The sequence below is a fragment of the Enoplosus armatus genome, chromosome 16 (assembly GCF_043641665.1).
Source record: "Enoplosus armatus isolate fEnoArm2 chromosome 16, fEnoArm2.hap1, whole genome shotgun sequence".
Lineage (NCBI taxonomy): Eukaryota > Metazoa > Chordata > Actinopteri > Centrarchiformes > Enoplosidae > Enoplosus > Enoplosus armatus.
This window is the reverse complement of record NC_092195.1, coordinates 944,488-969,897: the sequence shown is the minus strand read 5'-3', so window position 1 is coordinate 969,897 and position 25,410 is coordinate 944,488. Positions and strand designations below refer to the sequence as shown.

The 25,410-nt window shown below is 44.3% G+C and overlaps 12 non-coding genes across 12 annotated transcripts; all 12 read right to left on the bottom strand.

Moving 5' to 3' along the window:
- Nucleotides 1-54: 54 nt before the first annotated feature.
- On the bottom strand, nt 55-161 carry LOC139299508 (U6 spliceosomal RNA). The gene has a single exon (XR_011598795.1). It is a non-coding gene; the product is annotated as a U6 spliceosomal RNA (small nuclear RNA).
- Nucleotides 162-755: 594 nt separating this feature from the next.
- Nucleotides 756-862, bottom strand: LOC139299502 (U6 spliceosomal RNA). Its single transcript, XR_011598789.1, has one exon. It is a non-coding gene; the product is annotated as a U6 spliceosomal RNA (small nuclear RNA).
- Nucleotides 863-1,456: 594 nt separating this feature from the next.
- Nucleotides 1,457-1,563, bottom strand: LOC139299514 (U6 spliceosomal RNA). Its single transcript, XR_011598801.1, has one exon. It is a non-coding gene; the product is annotated as a U6 spliceosomal RNA (small nuclear RNA).
- A 594-nt stretch (nt 1,564-2,157) lies between these two features.
- LOC139299501 (U6 spliceosomal RNA) lies at nt 2,158-2,264 on the bottom strand. Its single transcript, XR_011598788.1, has one exon. It is a non-coding gene; the product is annotated as a U6 spliceosomal RNA (small nuclear RNA).
- A 530-nt stretch (nt 2,265-2,794) lies between these two features.
- LOC139299525 (U6 spliceosomal RNA) lies at nt 2,795-2,901 on the bottom strand. The gene has a single exon (XR_011598811.1). It is a non-coding gene; the product is annotated as a U6 spliceosomal RNA (small nuclear RNA).
- Nucleotides 2,902-8,444: 5,543 nt separating this feature from the next.
- On the bottom strand, nt 8,445-8,551 carry LOC139299523 (U6 spliceosomal RNA). Its single transcript, XR_011598809.1, has one exon. It is a non-coding gene; the product is annotated as a U6 spliceosomal RNA (small nuclear RNA).
- A 510-nt stretch (nt 8,552-9,061) lies between these two features.
- Nucleotides 9,062-9,169, bottom strand: LOC139299505 (U6 spliceosomal RNA). The gene has a single exon (XR_011598792.1). It is a non-coding gene; the product is annotated as a U6 spliceosomal RNA (small nuclear RNA).
- Nucleotides 9,170-9,699: 530 nt separating this feature from the next.
- Nucleotides 9,700-9,806, bottom strand: LOC139299535 (U6 spliceosomal RNA). The gene has a single exon (XR_011598820.1). It is a non-coding gene; the product is annotated as a U6 spliceosomal RNA (small nuclear RNA).
- A 9,864-nt stretch (nt 9,807-19,670) lies between these two features.
- On the bottom strand, nt 19,671-19,742 carry trnap-ugg (transfer RNA proline (anticodon UGG)). The gene has a single exon. It is a non-coding gene; the product is annotated as a tRNA-Pro (tRNA).
- A 773-nt stretch (nt 19,743-20,515) lies between these two features.
- On the bottom strand, nt 20,516-20,587 carry trnap-agg (transfer RNA proline (anticodon AGG)). The gene has a single exon. It is a non-coding gene; the product is annotated as a tRNA-Pro (tRNA).
- A 378-nt stretch (nt 20,588-20,965) lies between these two features.
- Nucleotides 20,966-21,072, bottom strand: LOC139299509 (U6 spliceosomal RNA). The gene has a single exon (XR_011598796.1). It is a non-coding gene; the product is annotated as a U6 spliceosomal RNA (small nuclear RNA).
- Nucleotides 21,073-21,600: 528 nt separating this feature from the next.
- Nucleotides 21,601-21,707, bottom strand: LOC139299513 (U6 spliceosomal RNA). The gene has a single exon (XR_011598800.1). It is a non-coding gene; the product is annotated as a U6 spliceosomal RNA (small nuclear RNA).
- Nucleotides 21,708-25,410: the final 3,703 nt, after the last annotated feature.

Genomic DNA, 25,410 nt, shown 5'->3' with positions numbered 1-25,410 from the left:
GACACACATGCCCAGCAGTTTCTGGACAACAGCCTGTGGAAATGCGAGCTGTTTAAAATGTGGAAATGCTTCATGAATTTGCGTGTCATCCTTTTGCAGGGGCCATGCTAATCTTCTCTGTATTGATTCCAATTTATTAGATGTGCTGCCTGAGCAAACACATTAAACCTGACTCGCTACCTGACTTTTAGCCCCCTACTGGCCAAGCGACCCCCATACGGGAGTGCGGGATAGAGGGCTGCGATCCCTAGAAGGCAACTATCCAAGCAGGGTTTGACTTGTGACACTGGAGTGAGTAAAGGCGTAGTTTGGAAGTAGACTAAGCAAACAACGGCCTTACCTACATTCTTGATAATGTCATGTTTGGTATCTCCAATTTCTTGCTGTTGTGGCCAGCCAAAGTGTAAGTCACATCACACCTTTGATTGGTGCTGAAAATGAAAAGGGGGCGGGGCCCAAGAGGCCGCAGGCTAAACTTAGGGACCCCAAACCTAATCATCCCCTCCCAGGACCACGTTGGATAAGTCTTGGTGAGCCTCTGTGAGCCTCGGTGTGGTCTCCTTGCCGCTGGCATTACCTACATAATGAGGAAGGAAGCACAACGAACATTGGGAATGTAGTGAGAAAATACTACTCCCTTGTTGCCAGTCTTCTGTTTTTCCTGAAATTCCCACGACAGGGAATTCCAGCCATTTATATAGGACACACATGCCCAGCAGTTTCTGGACAACGGCCTGGGGAAATGCAAGCTGTTTAAAATGTAGAAACGCTTCACAAATTTGCGTGTTATCCTTTCGCAGGGGCCATGCTAATCTTCTCTGTATCGTTTCCAATTTATTAGATGTGCTGTCTGAGCAAGCACATTAGACCTAACTCGCTGCCTGACTTTTAGCCCCCTACTGGCCAAGCGACCCCCATACGGGAGTGCGGGATAGAGGGCTGCGATCCCTAGAAGGCAACTATCCAAGCAGGGTTTGACTTGTGACACTGGAGTGAGTAAAGGCGTAGTTTGGAAGTAGACTAAGCAAACAACGGCCTTACCTACATTCTTGATAATGTCATGTTTGGTATCTCCAATTTCTTGCTGTTGTGGCCAGCCAAAGTGTAAGTCACATCACACCTTTGATTGGTGCTGAAAATGAAAAGGGGGCGGGGCCCAAGAGGCCGCAGGCTAAACTTAGGGACCCCAAACCTAATCATCCCCTCCCAGGACCACGTTGGATAAGTCTTGGTGAGCCTCTGTGAGCCTCGGTGTGGTCTCCTTGCCGCTGGCATTACCTACATAATGAGGAAGGAAGCACAACGAACATTGGGAATGTAGTGAGAAAATACTACTCCCTTGTTGCCAGTCTTCTGTTTTTCCTGAAATTCCCACGACAGGGAATTCCAGCCATTTATATAGGACACACATGCCCAGCAGTTTCTGGACAACGGCCTGGGGAAATGCGAGCTGTTTAAAATGTAGAAACGCTTCACAAATTTGCGTGTTATCCTTTCGCAGGGGCCATGCTAATCTTCTCTGTATCGATTCCAATTTATTAGATGTGCTGTCTGAGCAAGCACATTAGACCTAACTCGCTGCCTGACTTTTAGCCCCCTACTGGCCAAGCGACCCCCATACGGGAGTGCGGGATAGAGGGCTGCGATCCCTAGAAGGCAACTATCCAAGCAGGGTTTGACTTGTGACACTGGAGTGAGTAAAGGCGTAGTTTGGAAGTAGACTAAGCAAACAACGGCCTTACCTACATTCTTGATAATGTCATGTTTGGTATCTCCAATTTCTTGCTGTTGTGGCCAGCCAAAGTGTAAGTCACATCACACCTTTGATTGGTGCTGAAAATGAAAAGGGGGCGGGGCCCAAGAGGCCGCAGGCTAAACTTAGGGACCCCAAACCTAATCATCCCCTCCCAGGACCACGTTGGATAAGTCTTGGTGAGCCTCTGTGAGCCTCGGTGTGGTCTCCTTGCCGCTGGCATTACCTACATAATGAGGAAGGAAGCACAACGAACATTGGGAATGTAGTGAGAAAATACTACTCCCTTGTTGCCAGTCTTCTGTTTTTCCTGAAATTCCCACGACAGGGAATTCCAGCCATTTATATAGGACACACATGCCCAGCAGTTTCTGGACAACGGCCTGGGGAAATGCAAGCTGTTTAAAATGTAGAAACGCTTCACAAATTTGCGTGTTATCCTTTCGCAGGGGCCATGCTAATCTTCTCTGTATCGTTTCCAATTTATTAGATGTGCTGTCTGAGCAAGCACATTAGACCTAACTCGCTGCCTGACTTTTAGCCCCCTACTGGCCAAGCGACCCCCATACGGGAGTGCGGGATAGAGGGCTGCGATCCCTAGAAGGCAACTATCCAAGCAGGGTTTGACTTGTGACACTGGAGTGAGTAAAGGCGTAGTTTGGAAGTAGACTAAGCAAACAACGGCCTTACCTACATTCTTGATAATGTCATGTTTGGTATCTCCAATTTCTTGCTGTTGTGGCCAGCCAAAGTGTAAGTCACATCACAGGAAGCTTTGATTGACCTTGAAAATGAAAAGGGGACGGGGCCCAAGAGGCCGCAGGCTAAACTTCGGGGCCCAAAACCTAATCATCCCCTACCAGGACCACGTCAGACAAGTCTTGGTGAGCCTCGGTGAGCCTCGGTGTGGCTATCTTGCCGCTGGCACTGCCCATATAATGAGGAAGGAAGCACAAAGAACATTGGGAATTCCAGCCACTTATATAGGACACACATGCCCAGCAGTTTCTGGACAACAGCCTGGGGAAATGCAAGCTATTTAAAATGAGGAAACGCTTCACGAATTTGCGTGTCATCCTTTCGCAGGGACCATGCTAATCTTCTCCGCATCGATTCCAATTTATTAGACGTGCTGCCTAAGCAAGCACATTAAACCAACTTTGCTGCCTGACTTTTAGCCCCCTACTGGCCAAGCGACCCTTATACGGGAGTGCGGGATAGAGGGCTGCGATCCCCAGAAGGCAACTACCTGAAGCAGGGCTTGACTTGTGGCCCTGGAGTGAGTAAAGACGTAGTTTGGAAGTAGAATGAGCAAACAATGGCCTTGGCCACGTTCTTGATAATGTCATGTTTGGTATTTCCAATTAATGCTGTTGTGGCCAGCCAAAATGTAAGTCACATCACAGGAAGCTTTGATTGACCCTGAAAATGAAAGGGGGGCGTGGCCCAAGAGGCAACAGGCTAAACTTCGGGGCCCCAAACCTTAGTAATTTTGATTCTGATTCATTGTCCATAATAAAGGCATAAAAATACCTTCATTATACCCTTCAAAACCCATTTAAAAATCCTCTACAGTGCTGCACTTCCAAAACAAGACCAATTAAGAAGTTGGAATTGATATTCACGAGAAGCATCATGGGAATACACACAATGTCACGCCAACAAACACCAACAAACAAATACATAAAACACTCATTGAACACTCTTAACACTAGCCAAACACAAACAGCTTGGTTACAGTTCAAGGATAGGGATAAGTTAAAGGATAGTTTTACATCAAGTATCTCTCACATTTCCACATGCACATTGAAAGCAGTTGGTCACTTTAATTGTTCCTCCTGTGGATACTGGCCGCCAAGAGATCTCGTCTTAAAGCAATTTCCTGTTGTTTCCTCTTGTCCATTCATGCAGCAGATGCTCCTCTCATCCTTAAAAATAATCCTGCTGAATTGTCGGAGTCATTGTTTCTTCCTAAATGATAACCAAGTCCTGTCAAGCCCGACTGTATTCCCTTCTGCAGCAGTGTCTGACACTAACTGCAGCTTCTATAACGTTCTAGAATGATGATGCAATAAAGGCATCAATGGCCCTCCGGAATTCTGTGACCATCACAATTACACACACTTCATTGACTTACAGTAATTTCAGACTTACCCTACCCCTTACCCTAACCTTAACAGTATGGGACCAGTAGCTCACAAGTAAGTGTACAGTTCCCCCCCGTGGATCAATAAAGTAATTCTGATTCTGATTCTGACAAGACTTGGGCAAAAAGCTAAGCAGGGTTAAGCTTAATAACATACTGAAGAGGAGAGGTTGGGATCCTTGTTATATTCCCCCACTCCTGAAGCCTGAAGCCTAGGTAGTATTCTTTTTTAGTATGTTAAGGTTTGTGATGATGACGTATGATCTCGTGTTCAAGGGGCTTACAAAAAGGAAAGTTACGAAAGGGAAAATTTTAAGCCTACTCTTAAAATTAGAGACTGTGTTTGCCTCCCGGACCCAAACTGTGAGCTGCTTCCACAGGAGAGGAGCTTGATAGCTGAAGGCTCTGGCTCCCATTCTACTTTGAGACTCTGGAAACCACAAGCAACCCTGCATACTGGGAGTGCAGTGCTCTAGTGGAGTAATAGGGTAGTATGTGCTCATAAGGATATGATTGTGTCTGACCAGTAAGAGCTTTGTAGATGAGGAGAAGGATTTTAAACTCTATTCTGGATTTTACAGGGAGCCAGCGCAGAGAAGCTAATATTGGAGAAATATTATCTTTTCCTGGTTCCTGTCAGTGCATGCGTCGCAGCCATTTGGATCAACTGGAGTGTCTTCAGGGATTTATTGGGGCAGCCTGATAAAAAGGAATTACAATAATCCAGCCTAGAAGTAACAAATGCATGGACTAGTTTTTCTATTTGAGACAGGATGTTCCTGATTTTTGCAATGTTACATAGGTGAAAAAAGGCATTCCTTGAAGTTTGTTTTATGTGGGAATTAAAGGACATGTACTCTGGACAGCAGCACAATGAATGTCAAACTTCCATACTGGTTTTCAAAGTTAGGTTGGTCTTGGAAGTTCGCATGCTAGATTGGGAATGTGAAGGTCCTGGAAATGTGACCCCCACGTTCATAATTCAAACTTTCTGAACTAATATGCAAACTTCCACTTATGCAATGAGAACTTTTCTTTAAATTATTGTCATAACGTGGCTCAAAGGCCATGACCAATTCGGAAATGGACACAGATGACAATGGAATACATTTATTTTAACACAAACAACAACAAAGGGAATAACGAGAGAACGAGCGAGAATGGCAACTGGGCTTGGCCTTTATAGCACCTGGCCCTGATGCTCCCAATCAGACTAACTGCTGCACTCCCCTGCTACCTTCAGGGACAGACAGGAATAAACAGTAACCATTTGACAGGTTAGGCTGCTGTTGTCACACCAGTCAGAGAGTTGTGGTAACCCTCCTTCTCAATAACAGAATAATGATGTTGATAACTGTTAAATTTCCTTCAGAAGCAACTGACTGGCTTCACTACCCTCTGGACATCACTCTGGAGCAAAACTGCCCCCACTCCCGTCCAATTGGAGGTCCAAGCACAAACTTTGCCTGTGCCTGGGTTATCCCTCCCACAGAAGAGTCCTCTTGGTGATGTAGACCTGGTCAGTTCTCCAGCACAAGGCACTTGTCCACCAGGAGTCCTCCAGCAGGGTGACTCTCAGTACAGTCAAGAGCCTAAACTTCAACAATTAACTGATTCACAAGATATTGAACATTTTCTCATAACCTTTGAGCAGTGGTTTGTCAGTGGCCGAGATCAGACTGGGGCTTTCGTCTTTTTCCACTGCTAAAGCTAGAGCCGTTGACCCGGATTGGCTGACTCTGAGACTGCGTCCGATTGAGGACCGCCGGAGTCGATCAAAGGAGACTCTTTTTCAGACAATACCAGGCGCCTGAAACAAAAAGGTAAGCAGAAAACCTCTTTTCTACTTGAAATTTCTGCACATTGGGCATACCAAAACGAATTGTCTGAATAACATTATTCTCTGATCGCTAAAAGCATAGTCATTTTCTTTTGGAGAATGATTAATGATTGTTTGATTTTTACTGAAATGGTCACATGTAAAGTAAAAAACACATAGTCTCACGTGAGGGAAAGTGAATAAGTGTCCTAATTTAGTTTGAATCGGCTGGAATAAAAGGCATATTGTCTTCTAAATTATTAAAGGACATTTTTGATTCCGGGGTAAGCCCGATGCCGGGAGAAGTTTGATTGTCCCGATGCCGCGAAAGGCGATGCCAGGGAAGCCTGATGCCGGGAGAAGTTTGATTGTCCCGATGTCGCGAAAGGCAATGCCACGATAGGTGAAGACTCCCGTTGAGCGGACGAGTAAAAAAATTACAAAATAAAAAATTCCCGGTATAATAGTAAAGATAAAATCTTTATGAGGACACAGGGATAAGTTTGTTATTTTTCATACAAATGTGGGGTGGTTTCCTACTTGATTGATATTTTTACTGTGCATGTGTCCGTGTATCGGATAGTACAAACTGCTCGAAAATTCTAAAGTAGTTGTGTGCATGGGGGATTGGAATAGCATAAAAGGGGATATTTTAGTTAAGGTGTTACAGAAGGTGGTGAATTAAAACGAGTGAATAGACTGGGAAAACCCTCAACGATCAAGCGCACAGAGTAATAGACTCCGTGTAGAAGCTTCTTGATCGGGTCCTCACTCGGGCACCGTGCCACTCACCCTCTCTGAATAACAAAGTAGCCACAGTCAAGTGCAGAGGACATCAAAAAGAAGATGGCAGAATAGCAAGAGGAAATAATGCAGCAGATATGGCAGCAAAAGCGATAGCAGGATACAATGTAAATCGACAAATGACACAAAAAGCAGTAAAAGATAAACCACATAGGGACCTATGCATACAAAACATCAAAGAGCTGCAAGAAGTAGCTGCCCCGTCTGAAAAACAGGCGTGGAAAGAAAAAGGAGCCATAAAGGATGATAAAGGGCTCTGGAGAAATCACAAAGGCAAGATAGTAGCTCCGGCTGGACTGCTAAATTTACTATGCCAAGAAGCCCACAGTAGAGATCACTGTGCGAGCTCAAAAGTAACAGCTCTCATTTCTCAGCATTGGTGGCACCCCCACCTTAAAGACATCACTAAATATTTTGTACAATCATGTGAAATCTGTAATCAGTTTAATCCAAAGATTTCACTCAAGGCAGGACTAGGACGTTTTCCAGTTCCTGATGCCCCATGGAAGGAGATAGTGATTGATTTCACTGACATGGGTGCAGATGACAGAGTTGAGGGCAAAAGATATCTCTTAGTCTGCGTAGATCCATTCTCAAGGTGGGTTGAAGCCACACCTACCAAAACTGAAAAAGGGAAAGAAGTCATAAAATGTCTAACAAGGGAAATCATTCCCAGATTCGGAGTACCAGCAGTAATAAGATCTGACAACGGCACTCATTTCTCCAATGAGGAGTTAGGAGAAGTAGAAAGGATGTTTGGGATCAAACATAAGTTTGGTGCAGTTTACCATCCAGCATCTCAGGAAGTAGTAGAAAGGGCTAATCGTACTATCAAAGAAGGATTGGCTAAAGTCTGCGCAGACACAAAACTAACCTGGATCGAAGCCCTCCTTATAGTGCTATTTAACCTGAGATCCACTCCAAATGCGACAATGAATGTCAGCCCACATGAGATTTTGACAGGAAGGAAAATGCCCTGTCCATTTACTACTGCACCAACAGACACACCACCTGTATTATTACAGTATGAAGATCTGAGTATAATTAACTACTGAATAACACTGTGATGAGCATCTCTCAACAGGTCACGGAAATACTCACCAAAGAACAGGACAACAACACATCTCCTGTTGAAGTGGGAAGCTGGGTCCTCAGGAAAGTCAATAAGCTCAATTGGTCCTCCCCCAGGTGGAAGGGACCGTACAAAGTAGCAGAGGCTACATCACACTGTGTGAAGGTATGGTTGTCTGAAGACAGACTGAGCAACTGGATCCATAAGACGCACTGTGCACTGACTCAAGACCCTACAGAGAGAACATTGACTGAGGTTCGGACTGACTTAGGAACCTCACCGACTGACAATGACTACAACACTGGAGATGAGAACCTACCAGAGACTGGACAGACCTCAACTGACGAAACCTTCCAAAAACACTCCACTATGGAGACTAGGTTGTAGTACTCGAGCGGCTGTAACTATTATTTGACTTATATCAGAACACCCCGACCTACATAGATGCAATTGGAGTCCCCAAAGGTGTACCTGATGAATATAAATTGGTTAACCAAGTCGCCGCAGGGTTTGAGTCGTCCCTGTTTTGGTGTGTCACTGTAAACAAAAATGTGGATAGAATTAATTACCTTCATTTTAATGTTCAAAGGCTCAATAATATGACTAGAGATGCCATTGCCGGACTGCATGAACAATTGGCGGCTACTTCTCTGATGACTTACCAAAATAGAATGGCCCTTGATTTTCTCCTAGCTGAAAGAGGTGGTGTGTGTGCTATGTTTTCCCAAGATTGCTGTGTGTTCATCCCTAACAATACAGCACCAGATGGCTCCATAACTCGAGCCCTTTCTGGCGTCAAAACTATGCCCAGCAGGTTCTGGACAACAGCCTGGGGTAATGTGAGCTGTTTAAAAAGTGGAAACGCTTCACGAATTTGCATGTCATCCTTTCGCAGGGGCCATGCTAATCTTCTCTGTATCGATTCCAATTTATTAGATGTGCTGCCTGAGCAAGCACATTAGAGCTACCTTGCTGGTCGACTTTTAGCCCCCTACTGGCCAAGCGACCCTTATACGGGAGTGCGGGATAGAGGGCTGTGATCCCAAGAAGGCAACTCCCTGAAGCAGGGCTTGACTTGTGGCCCTGGAGTGAGTAAAGGCGTAGCTTGGAAGTAGACTAAGCAAACAACGGCCTTACCTACATTCTTGATAATGTCATGTTTGGTATTTCCAATTCCATGCTGTTGTGGCCAGCCAAACTGTAAGTCACATCACACCTTTGATTGGGCCTAAAAATGAAAAGGGCCCAAGAGGACGCAGGCTAAGCTTCGGGGACCAAAGCATAATCATCCCCTCCCAGGACCACGTCGGACAACTCTTGGTGAGCCTCGGTGTGGCCTCCTTGCCGCTGGCATTGCCTACATAATGAGGAAGGAAGCACAACGAACGTTGGGAATTCCAGCCACTTATATAGGACACACATGCCCAGCAGTTTCTGGACAACAGCCTGGAGAAATGCGAGCTGTTTAAAATGTGGAAACGCTTCATGAATTTGCGTGTCATCCTTTATGCAGGGGCCATGCTAATCTTCTCTGTATTGATTCCAATTTATTAGATGTGCTGCCTGAGCAAGCACATTAGAGCTACCTTGCTGCCTGACTTTTAGCCCCCTACCGGCCAAGCGACCCTTATACGGGAGTGCGGGATAGAGGGCTACGATCCCAAGAAGGCAACTCCCTGAAGCAGGGTTTGACTTGTGGCCCTGGAGTGAGTAAAGGCGTAGTTTAGAAGTAGACTAAGCAAACAACGGCCTTACCTACATTCTTGATAATGTCATGTTTGGTATTTCCAATTCCATGCTGTTGTGGCCAGCCAAACTGTAAGTCACATCACACCTTTGATTGGGCCTAAAAATGAAAAGGGCCCAAGAGGACGCAGGCTAAACTTAGGGACCCCAAACCTAATCATCCCCTCCCAGGACCACGTCGGATAAGTCTTGGTGAGCCTCGGTGAGACTCGGTGAGCCTCGGTGTGGCCTCCTTGCCGCTGGCATTACCTACATAATGAGGAAGGAAGCACAACGAACATTGGGAATTCCAGCCATTTATATAGGACACACATGCCCAGCAGTTTCTGGACAACGGCCTGGGGAAATGCGAGCTGTTTAAAATGTAGAAACGCTTCACAAATTTGCGTGTCATCCTTTTGCAGGGGCCATGCTAATCTTCTCTGTATCGATTCCAATTTATTAGATGTGCTGCCTGAGCAAGCACATTAGACCTCACTCGCTGCCTGACTTTTAGCCCCCTACTGGCCAAGCGACCCTTATACGGGAGTGCGGGATAGAGGGCTGCGATCCCCAGAAGGCAACTCCCTGAAGTAGGGTTTGACTTGTGACACTGGAGTGAGTAAAGGCGTAGTTTGGAAGTAGACGAACCAAACAACGGCCTTACCTATATTCTTGATAACGTCATGTCTGGTATTTCTAATTCCATGCTGTTGTGGCCAGCCAAACTGTAAGTCACATCACAGGAAGCTTTGATTGACCCCGAAAATGAAAAGGGGGCGGGGCCCAAGAGGCCGCAGGCTAAACTTCGGGGCCCCAAACCTTAGTAATTTTGATTCTGATTCATTGTCCATAATAAAGGCATAAAAATACCTTCATTATACCCTTCAAAACCCATTTAAAAATCCTCTACAGTGCTGCACTTCCAAAACAAGACCAATTAAGAAGTTGGAATTGATATTCACGAGAAGCATCATGGGAATACACACAATGTCACGCCAACAAACACCAACAAACAAATACATAAAACACTCATTAAACACTCTTAACACTAGCCAAACACAAACAGCTTGGTTACAGTTCAAGGATAGGGATAAGTTAAAGGATAGTTTTACATCAAGTATCTCTCACATTTCCACATGCACATTGAAAGCAGTTGGTCACTTTAATTGTTCCTCCTGTGGATACTGGCCGCCAAGAGGTCTCTTCTTAAAGCAATTTCCTGTTGTTTCCTCTTGTCCATTCATGCAGCAGATGCTCCTCTCGTCCTTAAAAATAATCCTGCTGAATTGTCGGAGTCATTGTTTCTTCCTAAATGATAACCAAGTCCTGTCTAGCCCGACTGTATTCCCTTCTGAAGCTGTGTCTGACTGGGTGTTCACTAACTGCAGCTTCTATAACGTTCTAGAATGATGATGCAATAAAGGCATCAATGGTCCTCCGGAATTCTGTGACCATCACAATTACACACACTTCATTGACTTACAGTAATTTCCTTGAGACTTACCCTACCCCTTACCCTAACCTTAACAGTATGGGACCAGTAGCTCACAAGTAAGTGTACAGTCCCCCCCCCGTGGATCAATAAAGTAATTCTGATTCTGATTCTGACAAGACTTGGGCAAAAAGCTAAGCAGAGTTAAGCTGAATAACATACTGAAGAGGAGAGGTTGGGATCCTTGTTATATTCCCCCACTCCTGAAGCCTAGGTAGTATTCTTTTTTAGTATGTTAAGGTTTTTGATGATGACGTATGATCTCGTGTTCAAGGGGCTTGCAAAAAGGAAAGTTACGAAAGGGAAAATTTTAAGCCTACTCTTAAAATTAGAGACTGTGTCAGCCTCCCGGACCCAAACTGTGAGCTGCTTCCACAGGAGAGGAGCTTGATAGCTGAAGGCTCTGGCTCCCATTCTACTTTGAGACTCTGAAAACCACAAGCAACCCTGCATACTGGGAGTGCAGTGCTCTTGTGGAGTAATAGGGTAATATGTGCTCATAAGGATATGATTGTGTCTGACCAGTAAGAGCTTTGTAGATGAGGAGAAGGATTTTAAACTCTATTCTGGATTTTACAGGGAGCCAGTGCAGAGAAGCTAATATTGGAGAAATATTATCTTTTCCTGGTTCCTGTCAGTGCATGCGTCGCAGCCATTTGGATCAACTGGAGAGTCTTCAGGGACTTATTGGGGCAGCCTGATAAAAAGGAATTACAATAATCCAGCCTCGGTGTAACAAATGCATGGACTAGTTTTTCTGTTTGAGACAGGATGTTCCTGATTTTTGCAATGTTTCATAGGTGAAAAAAGGCATTCCTTGAAGTTTGTTTTATGTGGGAGTTAAAGGACATGTTCTCTGGACAGCAGCACAATGAATGCCAAACTTCCATACTGGTTTTCAAATTTAGGTTATTGGTCTTGGAAGTTCGCATGCTAGAGTGGGAATGTGAAGGTCCTGGAAATATGACCCCCATGTTCATAATTCAAACTTCCTGAACTAATATGCAAACTTCCACTTATGCAATGAGAACTTTTCTTTCAACTATTGTCATAACGTGGCTCAAAGGCCATGACCAATTCGGAAATGGACACAGATGACAATGAAATACATTTATTTTAACACAAACAACAACAAAGGGAATAACGAGAGAACGAGCGAGAATGGCAACTGGGCTTGGCCTTTATAGCACCTGGCCCAGATGCTCCCAATCAGACTAACTGCTGCACTCCCCTGCTACCTTCAGGGACAGACAGGAATAAACAGTAACCATTAGACAGGTTAGGCTGCGGTCGTCACACCAGTCAGAGGGTTGTGGTAACCCTCCTTCTCAATAACAGAATAATGATGTTGATAACTGTTAAATTTCCTTCAGAAGCAACTGACTGGCCTCACTACCCACTGGACATCACTTTGGAGCAAAACTGCCCCCACTCTCCTCCAATTGGAGGTCCAAGCACAAACTTTGCCTGTGCCTGGGTTATCCCTCCCACAGAAGAGTCCTCTTGGTGATGTAGACCTGGTCAGTTCTCCAGCACAAGGCACTTGTCCACCAGGAGTCCTCCAGCAGGATGACTCTCAGTACAGTCAAGAGCCTAAACTTCAACAATTAACAGATTCACAAGATATTGAACATTTTCTCATAACCTTTGAGCAGTGGTTTGTCAGTGGCCGAGATCATACTGGGGCTTTCGTCTTTTTCCACTGCTAAAGCTAGAGCCGTTGACCCCGATTGGCTGACTCTGAGACTGCGTCCGATTGAGGACCGCCGGAGTCGATCAAAGGAGACTCTTTTTCAGACAATTCCAGGCGCCTAAAACAAAAAGGTAAGCAGAAAACCTCTTTTCTACTTGAAATTTCTGCACATTGGGCATACCAAAACAAATTGTCTGAATAAGATTATTCTCTGATCGCTAAAAGCATAGTAATTTTCTTTTGGAGAATGATTAATGATTGTTTGATTTTTACTGAAATGGTCACATGTAAAGTAAAAAACACATAGTCTCACGTGAGGGAAAGTGAATAAGTGTCCTAGTTTAGTTTGAATCGGCTGGAATAAAAGGCATATTGTCTTCTAAATTATTAAAGGACATTTTTGATTCCGGGGTAAGCCCGATGCCGGGAGAAGTTTGATTGTCCCGATGCCGCGAAAGGCGATGCCAGGGAAGCCTGATGCCGGGAGAAGTTTGATTGTCCCGATGCCGCGAAAGGCGATGCCACGATAGGTGAAGACTCCCGTTGAGCGGACGAGTAAAAAAAAAAATAAATAATTCCCGGTATAATTGTAGAAAGAATGAAAAGATGAAACAAAGAAGGGATTAGAAAGGTTTGTAGATTGAACGAGGGAAATGCAGGACAAAGGGATGTTTGGAGGTTGTGAAAGTGCTCCATCACACAGACACAGCCTGACACAACACATGCAGCCCAGAGCTCCCCTCCTAGGTCTCTTGCATAGACTTAGCCAACGCATTCTTTTGTGTTCCCCTACACCCAGACTCACAACAAACGTTTGCATTCTCTTACCAGGGAGCACAGTACACTTACTCTCGCCTCCCACAAGGGTTTATTGACTCTCCATCAATCTTCAGTCATGTCCTGAAACAGCAACTGCAGTCCTTGACATTACCTTCAGGGGTTTCCCTTCTCCAGTATGTAGATGATATCCTACTGGCAGCCCCGGACTCTGACTCTATCATGGTGGCCACTGAGACTGTTGTGCGCCACCTAGCTGACTGTTGGTTCAAGGTCTCTAAATCCAAACTCCAAATTGGCAGACCAAAACTTACCTTTTTAGGCCGTGTAATCTGTTCCTCTGGCCTTAACATGACCACTGCACAAAAGACTGACATTTTGAACCACTCCAAGCCAATGACTGTAAAGTCCATGATGCAATTCCTGGGTCTGGTCACCTACAGTAAGAACTTTGTACCTGATTTCTCTGGCCTAGTAGCACCTCTGAGAGCATTAATTACACAGGTAGGGTACAAAAACTACAACTCTCCCTTACAATGGACAGCAACAGCGGAAAAAGCGTTCGTGAACATTAAAACAGCACTATCTACAGCATGCAACCTACATACTCCCAACTACTGTGAACCGTTTCATCTGGATGTTGATGAAAAGAACGGCTTTGTCAACGCCGTTCTTTTTCAGAAGGGGGGGAGTAGGAATACAACAGACAGAAAAGTGTTAATGTACTACAGCTCAAAATTGGACAATGTAGAAATAGGACATCCTACGTGTGTAAGACATGTAGCAGCTATAGGCAAAGCGATACAAAAGACCTCCCACATTACAATGAGCAACCAAACCATTGTACATACTACTCATGGAGTAAAAGCATTTCTTGACTCCAATGCATTTACACTATCAGCACATAGGATCCAAGGCCTACAACAACTTCTTAGCAAACCCCACATCCATTTTACCAGTGCAGGTGCCAACATGGCCGCACAGATGGACACTAGACAAGACCATGACTGTGTAGCAGAAACCAACAAAGAAATGCAACTACACTCCACACTACAACAAGAACCAATTCAAGACGCTCAAATGACTGTCTATTGTGATGGACATAGTCATCACTCACCGACTGGCGCACTACTAACGTCATATGCTGTGGTAGAAGAAACACACACTGGCCTAGAGACAAGACAAGCGCACATAATACCTCAACTTGCGTCAGCACAAATGGCAGAATTGGTGGCTATTACTGAAGCATGTAGACTAGCAAACGACAAAATTGTGACTATCTACACTGACTCAGCCTATGCAGTGCAAGCTGTACACGTAGACATGTCACTGGAGAAGGAAAGGTTTTGTGACCTCATCTGGCACCCCTGTTAAACATTTGAACCAACTACTCGACCTTTACTATGCATTATTAGAGCCACAACAAGTAGCCATAGTCAAGTGCAGAGGACATCAAAAAGAAGATGGCAGAATAGCAAGAGGAAATAATGCAGCAGATATGGCAGCAAAAGCGATAGCAGGATACAATGTAAATCGACAAATGACACAAAAAGGAGTAAAAGATAAACCACATAGGGACCTATGCGTACAAAACATCAAAGAGCTGCAAGAAGCAGCTGCCCCGTCTGAAAAACAGGCGTGGAAAGAAAAAGGAGCCATAAAGGATGATAAAGGGCTCTGGAGAAATCACAAAAGCAAGATAGTAGCTCCGGCTAGACCACTGAATTTGCTATGCCAAGAAGCCCACAGTAGAGGTCACTGTGCAAGCTCAAAAGTAACAGCTCTCATTTCTCAGCATTGGTGGCACCCCCACCTTAAAGACATCACTAAATATTTTGTACAGTCATGTGAAATCTGTAATCACTTTAATCCAAAGGTTTCACTCAAGGCAGGACTAGGAAGTTTTCCAGTTCCTGATGCCCCATGGAAGGAGATAGTGATTGATTTCACTGACATGGGTGCAGATCACAGATATGAGGGCAAGAGATATCTCTTAGTCTGTGTGGATCCATTCTCAAGGTGGGTTGAAGCCACACCTACCAAAACTGAAAAAGGGAAAGAAGTCATAAAATGGCTAACAAGGGAAATCATTCCCAGATTCAGAGTACCAGAAGCAATAAGATCTGACAATGGCACTCATTTCTCCAATGAGGAGTTAGGAGAAGTAGAAAGGATGTTTGGGATCAAATATAAGTTCGGTGCAGTTTACCATCCAGCATCCCAGGGACTAGTAGAAAGGGCTAATCGTACTATCAAAGAAGGATTGGCTGAAGTCTGCGCAGACACAAAACCTGGATCGAAGCCCTCCCTATAGTGCTATTTAACCTGAGATCCACTCCAAATGCGACAATGAATGTCAGCCCACATGAGATTTTGACAGGAAGGAAAATGCCCTGTCCATTTACTACTGCACCAACAGACACACCACCAGTATTATTACATTATGAAGATCTGAGTGAGTATGTTAATCAACTGAATAACACTGTGATGAGCATCTCTCAACAGGTCATGGAAATACTCACCAAAGAACAGGACCACGACACATCTCCTGTTGAAGTGGGAAGCTGGGTCCTAAGGAAAGTCAATAAGCTCAATTGGTCCTCCCCCAGGTGGAAGGGACCGTACAAAGTAGCAGAGGCTACATCACACTGTGTGAAGGTATTGTTGTCTGGAGACAGAGTCAAGACCCTACAGAGAGAACATTGACATTGGTTCGGACTTACTTAGGAACCTCACCGACTGACAATGACTACAACACTGGAGATGAGAACCTACCAGAGACTGGACAGACCTCAACTGACAAAATCTTCCAAAAACACTCCACTGTGGAGACTAGGTTGTAGTACTCGAGCGGCTGTAACTATCATTTGACTTAAATTGGTTGACCAAGTCGCCGCAGGGTTTGAGTCGCCGCAGGGTTTGAGTCATCCCTGTTCTGGTGGTCCACGATAAACAAAAATGTGGATAGAATTAATTACCTTCATTTTAATGTTCAAAGGCTCAATAATATGACTAGAGATGCCATTGCCGGATTACATGAACAATTGGCGGCTACTTCTCTGATGACTTACCAAAATAGAATGGCCCTTGACTTCCTCCTTTTCCCAAGATTGCTGTGTGTTCATCCCTAACAATACAGCCCCAGATGGCTCCATAACTCGAGCCCTTTCTGGCCTCAAAACTATGTCGGAAGAGTTAGCAGAACACTCTGGGATAGACAATCCGTTATCTGATTGGCTAAACAGAGCCTTTGGCAAGTGGAAAACATTAATTATGTCTGAGTTTCTTTCACTAGTTGTTGCAGTGACTGTGTTAACCTTATGTGGATGTTGCTGCATACCATGCATCAGGCATCTCTGTCTAAAGTGTATTACCACAGCCATTAATGATAAATTCCCCACACCACCTCCTTACCAATTATCACAACATGCAGGAGAAACTGTTCCACTGGTCTCCCTCTCTGAGCCCGGAGAGGATGAGACTGAAGTTTACAAGGATGCTGACGAAGATTTATACTCCTGAACCCCTATATATACAGGTTTTGCTAAAGTTACCACATACCCACATATAGCATTACATACACGTACAGGCGTGAGACTCATAGTTTTTTCTTATGATTATTGTGCTCATTGCAGACATGTTATCAGTAGAGTTGTGGAAGGTTGTACTCTCCTGGGAAAGAGGTTCTGTTCCCGGTACCATGATGGCTACTCCTGATATGAACTGTTTAGCTTATGCTTTTACCTTATATTTGTTTTGTTTAATCAGCATTGCTCTGTTTACTATTTCCACATGCGTGTGCAAGGAAGAACAGCTTACACATACTGGCATACATATAGACTGCTCAATGGAATGAAGACATGCTTACATATCCACTATACGATTATGAGATTTTAATTTGTGTTGATATAATAGAATCATTGTGTTGCAACTCATGGCGGCTAGTCACTCACAGTTTGGGGGCCTGTTGAGCTGGCTGCTTCACGGAGTTGGGATACAATACAGAAATAACGTTCCCACCTGTATTTTATTGACATGATAAAATCATGTCAAAAGGGGGAATGTTATAATTGGCTATGTTTCGAGCTATCATGTATTCTGATTGTATGTATTCTGTATTTCTCCACTGAACCTATGATCCTGTTTTGTACTTTTCTACTGAGCACAATGTACGTCTTTGAGGATATGACTGGTTAGAACTGGTTTCCATACCAGGAGATAGCTGAAACTCCTCTATTTTATCAGTTAGATTTACGCCGTACCACCAACATCCACACATGATTTATTTAAGTAAGTCCAACCTCTGTACAGGGCAGGCCCAGCCCGAGAAGATAAATATGAATCATTTTCGGACATCGGGGCTCCTTCTGACTGAGATCCTGCGAGAGCTCTGTCACTCCAAGCCCAGCGCTGCATTTACTTTACCTGTGACCGAAATAAAGTTTACATCTGTGAACTGAATATTGCTCCAGTTTGTTCTTGGGCTTCCAACAAAAGAATCGGGCTAACGCGCTAAAACCATCTGCGGTCGGTGCAATCTGCCGTACTCACTCCACAACTCCTCCTCTTAAAGACAAAAGTACAAAGTTCTGCACTGGATCATAACTGAGTCTTGTCAAGTTCAGCTGGGGAGGGACGTTCATAGTTTAACCAGCCACATCCATCTGGCCAATGTTGAAAAGGCAAAGTTCATCTGCTAACCCGCCAAGCAACATAGCAACTAAGGAGGTCAACATGGAAGAAACATCCTTTCATACACAAGATTCAGACTTGAGTAGCTGCCCAACACTGACTTTGGGTCAGTTTTATAATTACAGTAGATTTCTTGCTATGATTAAATAAAATTAAAAAAAAAACTCACAACGGGTTATTTTCTTTTCATAGTCAGTATGTGAGTTTGAGTCGAGTGACATAAAGTGGTCTCACCTGTAGTGGATCTGGATCTGACCTGTCTTTACACAGCAGTTGTCTTTGCACATCCACACCATGTTATAGGACATCTAAAAGAAAAGGGGGGGGGGGGGCAGGAGGGATGAAGAAATAATGTTAGCCAACAGGGCGACCAGTTTAAATGTTGATTGGGGTGCCCTGGTGACTTAGGGGTTTCAGGCGCAGACCGCGAACCACACCGCCCCTGGATCAAGCCTTGTTGGCATGTTGTTCCTCACCCCCCCCCCCCCCCCCCCCCTCGTTTCTCTCTACTCTCTTTTAATAAAAGGCACAAAATGGCCAAAAATACACACACACACGATATAGAATTTAGGTTTGGCATACATATCCACACTCACCTTCCATTTCCTTCTGGCGTTGAACTTCTTAAAGTTCTTCATATTGATTGAGGATCAATTCCTATTGGCCACCTGTTTGCGTGTGATGGGCTGAAACAGACGACAACATTATAAGTAACACGCAGCAACATTCTGCAGCATGATGCGGTGAACTAAAGCAGGTTTGTGGGCGTTCAAATTGTAGAAGGCTCGTAGTAACCTTAATCCATGGATGAAGCAGGCACTCCTCAGCTGTCATTCTATCACTGCAAAACACATGAACACAGTAGTCAACACATCAGGGGAGTAGTAATAAATAACAAGTAATAATCTTTACTTATCAAAGAACACGTGCATTTTGCCACGCTTTACTGCATACTAAATGTAGGAAATTGCTGGTTACCCATCAGAAGATGTTATGTTTAGGACGTTTTTCGATAAGTTCCTTGGGTATTGTGCTGTTTTGGGGTACATTGGTGTTTTGTTTTTTTACATGCCTACTTAACTCTAAGTCTGCAACAGCAATGGCTGTGCAATTCAAGCATTGTGTAAATGTTAAACAACTGACAGATGTAGTACATTTTAAGCCAAAGTTGAAAAGCTGCATTATTAAAAAGCAATTAGAAGTGCTCCTTTTTTCCATCACTTTGCTGGAACCATTGCTAGCAGTTTCCCCCCGCTTCCAGTCTTTGCACTAAACTAGACTAAACAGCTCCAGGATATATCCAACACACGATTCTAGATTGTGTGAGTCACGGTCTAACAAAGACATTATTGGCAGTCTAAAGTTGTCCAAAGAGTTGCGTTACACCCAACAACCTGTTTTTGGCATGGGTTCGTCAGGGATTAGACTTAAACCAAAGAGCCACAAGAATAATGCTGTCTTGCAAAGAAAGACTCAGCTTTCATCCCCGTTTACAGTGTTCCACTGTGTCCCTTATCTTTGAGGGACCGGGAGCGGAAACCTGCAATGATGCCAACAGACTCACTTGTGGAGAAGGAGCAGGTTCTTCAGTCCTCTGAAGGATTTGTAGCTATTCTAGCTTTTGTCAGTCATTGCCTAACAAAGATTTTATTGAAATAGCAATGTTGTAAAGATTTGTTAGGTGTTCATGGTAAGGGCTCGTCCGGGATTTGAACCCGGGACCTCTCGCACCCAAAGCGAGAATCATACCCCTAGACCAACGAGCCACAAAATCCTGTTTTAATGTTATACGTGATCCACTGTAGACAGTCTTGTGTAGAAGGAGTGGGTTCTTCTGTGCTCACGAGAACCCTCCTCTGTGTCAAAGAACGACTCGGATCTCATCACCAACGATCTTACATTTACTGATTTTGATGCATGATTTATATTTATACGTTTTGTGACGGGAGGGCGAGGCACAGAGCCACGGAGAGAGGGAGGCAGGCAGACTCAGTCGCAAAACCAAATCCGATGGGCAGACACAGAACCGGTACCACAAGTTATACCCACCCAGGCCAACTACACACAGCTTGCCCCAGCTGTCCAGACAAAGGGTAAGCACAGTGGAGTAAAGCGTGGTGAGGAGTAGGTTACCGTTAGACTCCCCACTGGCGGCTTGTTTTTCTTGTTCTTCCCAGGCAACAACGGTGGCGTGTGGTGTGGAGCAGCAGTGGAAAGGACATTGTTAGCAGTACGGATCTTCTATGAATGGTGATGCCATTTTCCAAGATAACTGATTGGTCACTAGGCAGTGCTTTTACTCGAGCTGATCTGGTATCTCGTATGGAGATAGGACTGGCTATGCGAAAACTGAAGTTAACTCGCTAACCCTACCTCCTGCCTTGTAGTACAGGCCTCTGGTCACTTATCTCTGAGAGACTAGAAGGAGAAGGTTCTTCTGTGCTCTGAAGGATTTGTAGCTCTTCTGCTTATGGGAGTGTCAAAGTCATAGATCGCAATGATAATCTAATGTTTAAGAGACACATCAGGCACGCAGCAAGGGCTCGTCCGGGAGTCGAACCCGGGACCTCTTGCACCCTAAGCAAGAATCATACCCCTAGACCAACGAGCCATGACAACAATGTTAATATTGCCTCTTGATATACATGGAGGAACTGCACCCTACTTAACTGTCAGTCTGCCACAACAATCGAAAGTTTTCCTTTTTCCATCACTTCACTGGAACCATGCAAGCAGTTTCTCCCGACTTGCTAAACTAGGCTGAACAACTACTGGACATATCTACTATGTCCGATACAAACTCTTTTTACAGTGAAAGTGGTATTGCATAGTCTACATATGTTGTTTTCTATTTCATATGGCATTTTCCAATTTCTTAGATTCTTTTACAGAGGTCGTGCTAATCTTCTCTGTATCGATACCAATTTATTAGATGTACACACATGCCCAGCAGTTTCTGGACAACAGCCTGGAGAAATGCGAGCTGTTTAAAATGTGGAAAAGCTTCACGAATTTGCGTGTCATCCTTTCGCAGGGGCCATGCTAATCTTCTCTGTATTGATTCCAATTTATTAGACGTGCTGCCTGAGCAAGCACAGTAGACCTAACTCGCTGCCTGACTTTTAGCCCCCTACTCGCCAAGTGACCCTTATACAGCAGTGCGGGATAGAGGGCTGCCATCCCTAGAAGGCAACTATCCAAGCAGGGTTTGACTTGTGGCCCTGGACTGAGTAAAGGCGTAGTTTGGAAGTAGACTAACCAAACAACAGCCTTGGCTACATTCTTGATGACTTCATGTTTGATATTTCCAATTCCATGCTGTTGTGGCCAGCCAAACTGTAAGGCACATCACAGGAATCTTTGATTGACCCTGAAAATGAAAAGGGGGCGGGGCCCAAGAGGCCGCAGGCTAAACTTCGGGGCCCCAAACCTAATCATCCCCTCCCAGGACCACGTCGGACAAGTGTTGGTGAGCCTCGGTGTGGCCTCCTTGCCGCTGGCATTGCCTACATAATGAGGAAGGAAGCAAGCAAGCACAATGAACATTGGGAATTCCAGCCACTTATATAGGACACACATGCCCAGCAGTTTCTGGACAACAGCCTGGGGAAATGCGAGCTGTTTAAAATGTGGAAATGCTTCATGAATTTGTGTGTCATTCTTTCGCAGGGGCCATGCTAATCTTCTCTGTATTGATTCCAATTTATTAGATGTGCTGCCCAAGCAAGCACATTAGGCCTAACTCGCTGCCTGACTTTTAGCCCCCTACTGGCCAAGCGACCCCTATACAGGAGTGCGAGATAGAGGGCTGCGATCCCTAGAAGGCAACTCCCTGAAGCAGGGTTTGACTTGTGGCCCTCGAGTGAGTAAAGGCGTAGTTTGGAAGTAGACTGAGCAAACAACGGCCTTACCTACATTCTTGATAATGTCATGTTTGGTATTTCCAATTCCTTGCTGTTGTGGCCAGCCAAACTGTAAGTCACATCACAGGAAGCCTTGATTGACCCTGTAAATGAAAAAGGGGGCGGGGCCCAAGAGGCCGCAGGCTAAACTTCGGGGCCCCAAACCTTAATTATTTTGATTCTGATTTATTGTCCATAATAAAGGCATAGAAATACCTTCATTATACCCTTCAAAACCCATTTAAAAATCCTCTACAGTGCTGCACTTCCAAAACAAGACCAATTAAGAAGTTGGAATTGATATTCACGAGAAGCATCATGGGAATACACACAATGTCACGCCAACAAACACCAACAGACAAATACATAAAACACTCATTGAACACTCTTAACACTAGCCAAACACAAACAGCTTGGTTACAGTTCAAGGATAGGGATAAGTTAAAGGATAGTTTTACATCAAGTATCTCTCACATTTCCACATGCGCATTGAAAGCAGTTGGTCACTTTAATTGTTCCTCCTGTGGATACTGGCCGCCAAGAGATCTCGTCTTAAAGCAATTTCCTGTTGTTTCCTCTTGTCCATTCATGCAGCAGATGCTCCTCTCGTCCTTAAAAATAATCCTGCTGAATTGTCCGAGTCATTGTTTCTTCCTAAATGATAACCAAGTCCTGTCTAGCCCGACTGTATTCCCTTCTGAAGCTGTGTCTGACACTAACTGCAGCTTCTATAACGTTCTAGAATGATGATGCAATAAAGGCATCAATGGTCCTCCGGAATTCTGTGACCATCACAATTACACACACTTCATTGACTTACAGTAATTTCCTTGAGACTTACCCTACCCCTTTTCCTAACCTTAACGGTGTGGGACCAGTAGCTCACAAGTAAGTGTACAGCTCCCCCCCCCCCGTGGATCAATAAAGTAATTCTGATTCTGATTCTGACAAGACTGACAAGGCAAAAAGCTAAGCAGGGTTAAGCTGAATAATATACTGAAGAGGAGAGGTTGGGATCCTTGTTATATTCCCCCACTGCTGAAGACTAGGTAGTATTCTTTTTTAGTATGTTAAGGTTTTTGATGATGACGTATGATCTCGTGTTCAAGGGGCTTACAAAAAGGAAAGTTACCAAAGGGAAAATTTTAAGCCTACTCTTAAAATTAAAGACTGTGTCAGCCTCCCGGACCCAAACTGTGAGCTGCTTCCACAGGAGAGGAGCTTGATAGCTGAAGGCTCTGGCTCCCATTCTACTTTGAGACTCTGGAAACCACAAGCAACCCTGCATACTGGGAGTGCAGTGCTCTAGTGGAGTAATAGGGTAGTATGTGCTCATAAGGATATGATTGTGTCTGACCAGTAAGAGCTTTGTAGGTAAGGAGAAGGATTTTAAACTCTATTCTGGATTTTACAGGGAGCCAGTGCAGAGAAGCTAATATTGGAGAAATATTATCTTTTCCTGGTTCCTGTCAGTGCATGCGTGGCAGCCATTTGGATCAACTGGAGAGTCTTCAGGGACTTATTGGGGCAGCCTGATAAAAAGGAATTACAATAATCCAGCCTCGAAGTAACAAATGCATGGACTAGTTTTTCTGTTTGAGACAGGATGTTCCTGATTTTTGCAATGTTTCATAGGTGAAAAAAGGCATTCCTTGAAGTTTGTTTTATGTGGGAGTTAAAGGACATGTTCTCTGGACAGCAGCACAATGAATGCCAAACTTCCATACTGGTTTTTCAAATTTAGGTTATTGGTCTTGGAAGTTCGCATGCTAGATTGGGAATGTGAAGGTCCTGGAAATGTGACCCCCACGTTCATAATTCAAACTTCCTGAACTAATGTGCAAACTTCCACTTATGCAATGAGAACTTTTCTTTAAACTATTGTCATAACGTGGTTCAAAGGCCATGACCAATTCGGAAATGGACACAGATGACAATGAAATACATTTATTTTAACACAAACAACAACAAAGGGAATAACGAGAGAACGAGCGAGAATGGCAACTGGGCTTGGCCTTTATAGCACCTGGCCCAGATGCTCCCAATCAGACTAACTGCTGTGCTCCACTGCTACCTTCAGGGACAGACAGGAATAAACAGTAACCATTAGACAGGTTAGGCTGCGGTCGTCACACCAGTCAGAGGGTTGTGGTAACCCTCCGTCTCAATAACAGAATAATGATGTTGATAACTGTTAAATTTCCTTCAGAAGCAACTGACTGGCCTCACTACCCACTGGACATCACTCTGGAGCAAAACTGCCCCCACTCTCCTCCAATTGGAGGTCCAAGCACAAACTTTGCCTGTGCCTGGGTTATCCCTCCCACAGAAGAGTCCTCTTGGTGATGTAGACCTGGTCAGTTCTCCGGCACAAGGCACTTGTCCACCAGGAGTCCTCCAGCAGGGTGACTCTCAGTACGGTCAATCTCGGTTTTCTAAAGAGCCTAAACTTCAACAATTAACAGATTCACAAGATATTGAACATTTTCTCATAACCTTTGAGCAGTGGTTTGTCAGTGGCCGAGATCATACTGGGGCTTTCGTCTTTTTCCACTGCTAAAGCTAGAGCCGTTGACCCGGATTGGCTGACTCTGAGACTGCGTCCGATTGAGGACCGCCGGAGTCGATCAAAGGAGACTCTTTTTCAGACAATTCCAGGCGCCTGAAACAAAAAGGTAAGCAGAAAACCTCTTTTCTACTTGAAATTTCTGCACATTGGGCATACCAAAACAAATTGTCTGAATAAGATTATTCTCTGATCGCTAAAAGCATAGTCATTTTCTTTTGGAGAATGATTAATGATTGTTTGATTTTTACTGAAATGGTCACATGTAAAGTAAAAAACACATAGTCTCACGTGAGGGAAAGTGAATAAGTGTCCTAGTTTAGTTTGAATTGGACATTTCAAACTCAGGACATTTTTGATTCTGGGGTAAGCCCGATGCCAGAAGAAGTTTGATTGTCCCGATGCCGCGAAAGGCGATGCCAGGGAAGCCTGATGCCGGGAGAAGTTTGATTGTCCCGATGCCGCGAAAGGCGATGCCACGATAGGTGAAGAAAATAAAAAAATAAAAAAATTGAAAAATAATTCCAGGTATAATTGTAAAGATAAAATCTTTATGAGGACACAGTAAAAAGTTTGTTATTTTTCATACAAATGTGGGGTGGTTTCCTACTTGATTGATATTTTTACTGTGCATGTGTCAGTGTATCGGACAGTACAGACTTCTCGAAAATTCCTGCACTAACACAGATCAAGTAGTTGTGTGCATGGGGGATTGGAATAGCATAAAAGGGGATATTTTAGTTAATGTGTTACAGACGGTGGTGAATTAAAACGAGTGAATAGACTGGGAAAACCCTCAACAATCAAGCGCGAGTAATAGACTCCGTGTAGAAGCTTCTTGATTGGGTCCTCACTCGGGCACTGTGCCACTCACCCTCTCTGAATAACACGTGTAATGTAAAAATGTCGCAGAAAATTGTGGCAGGATTGCAAATCCGGCTCTTTGTCGTCGGTCTTAGCTGAAAC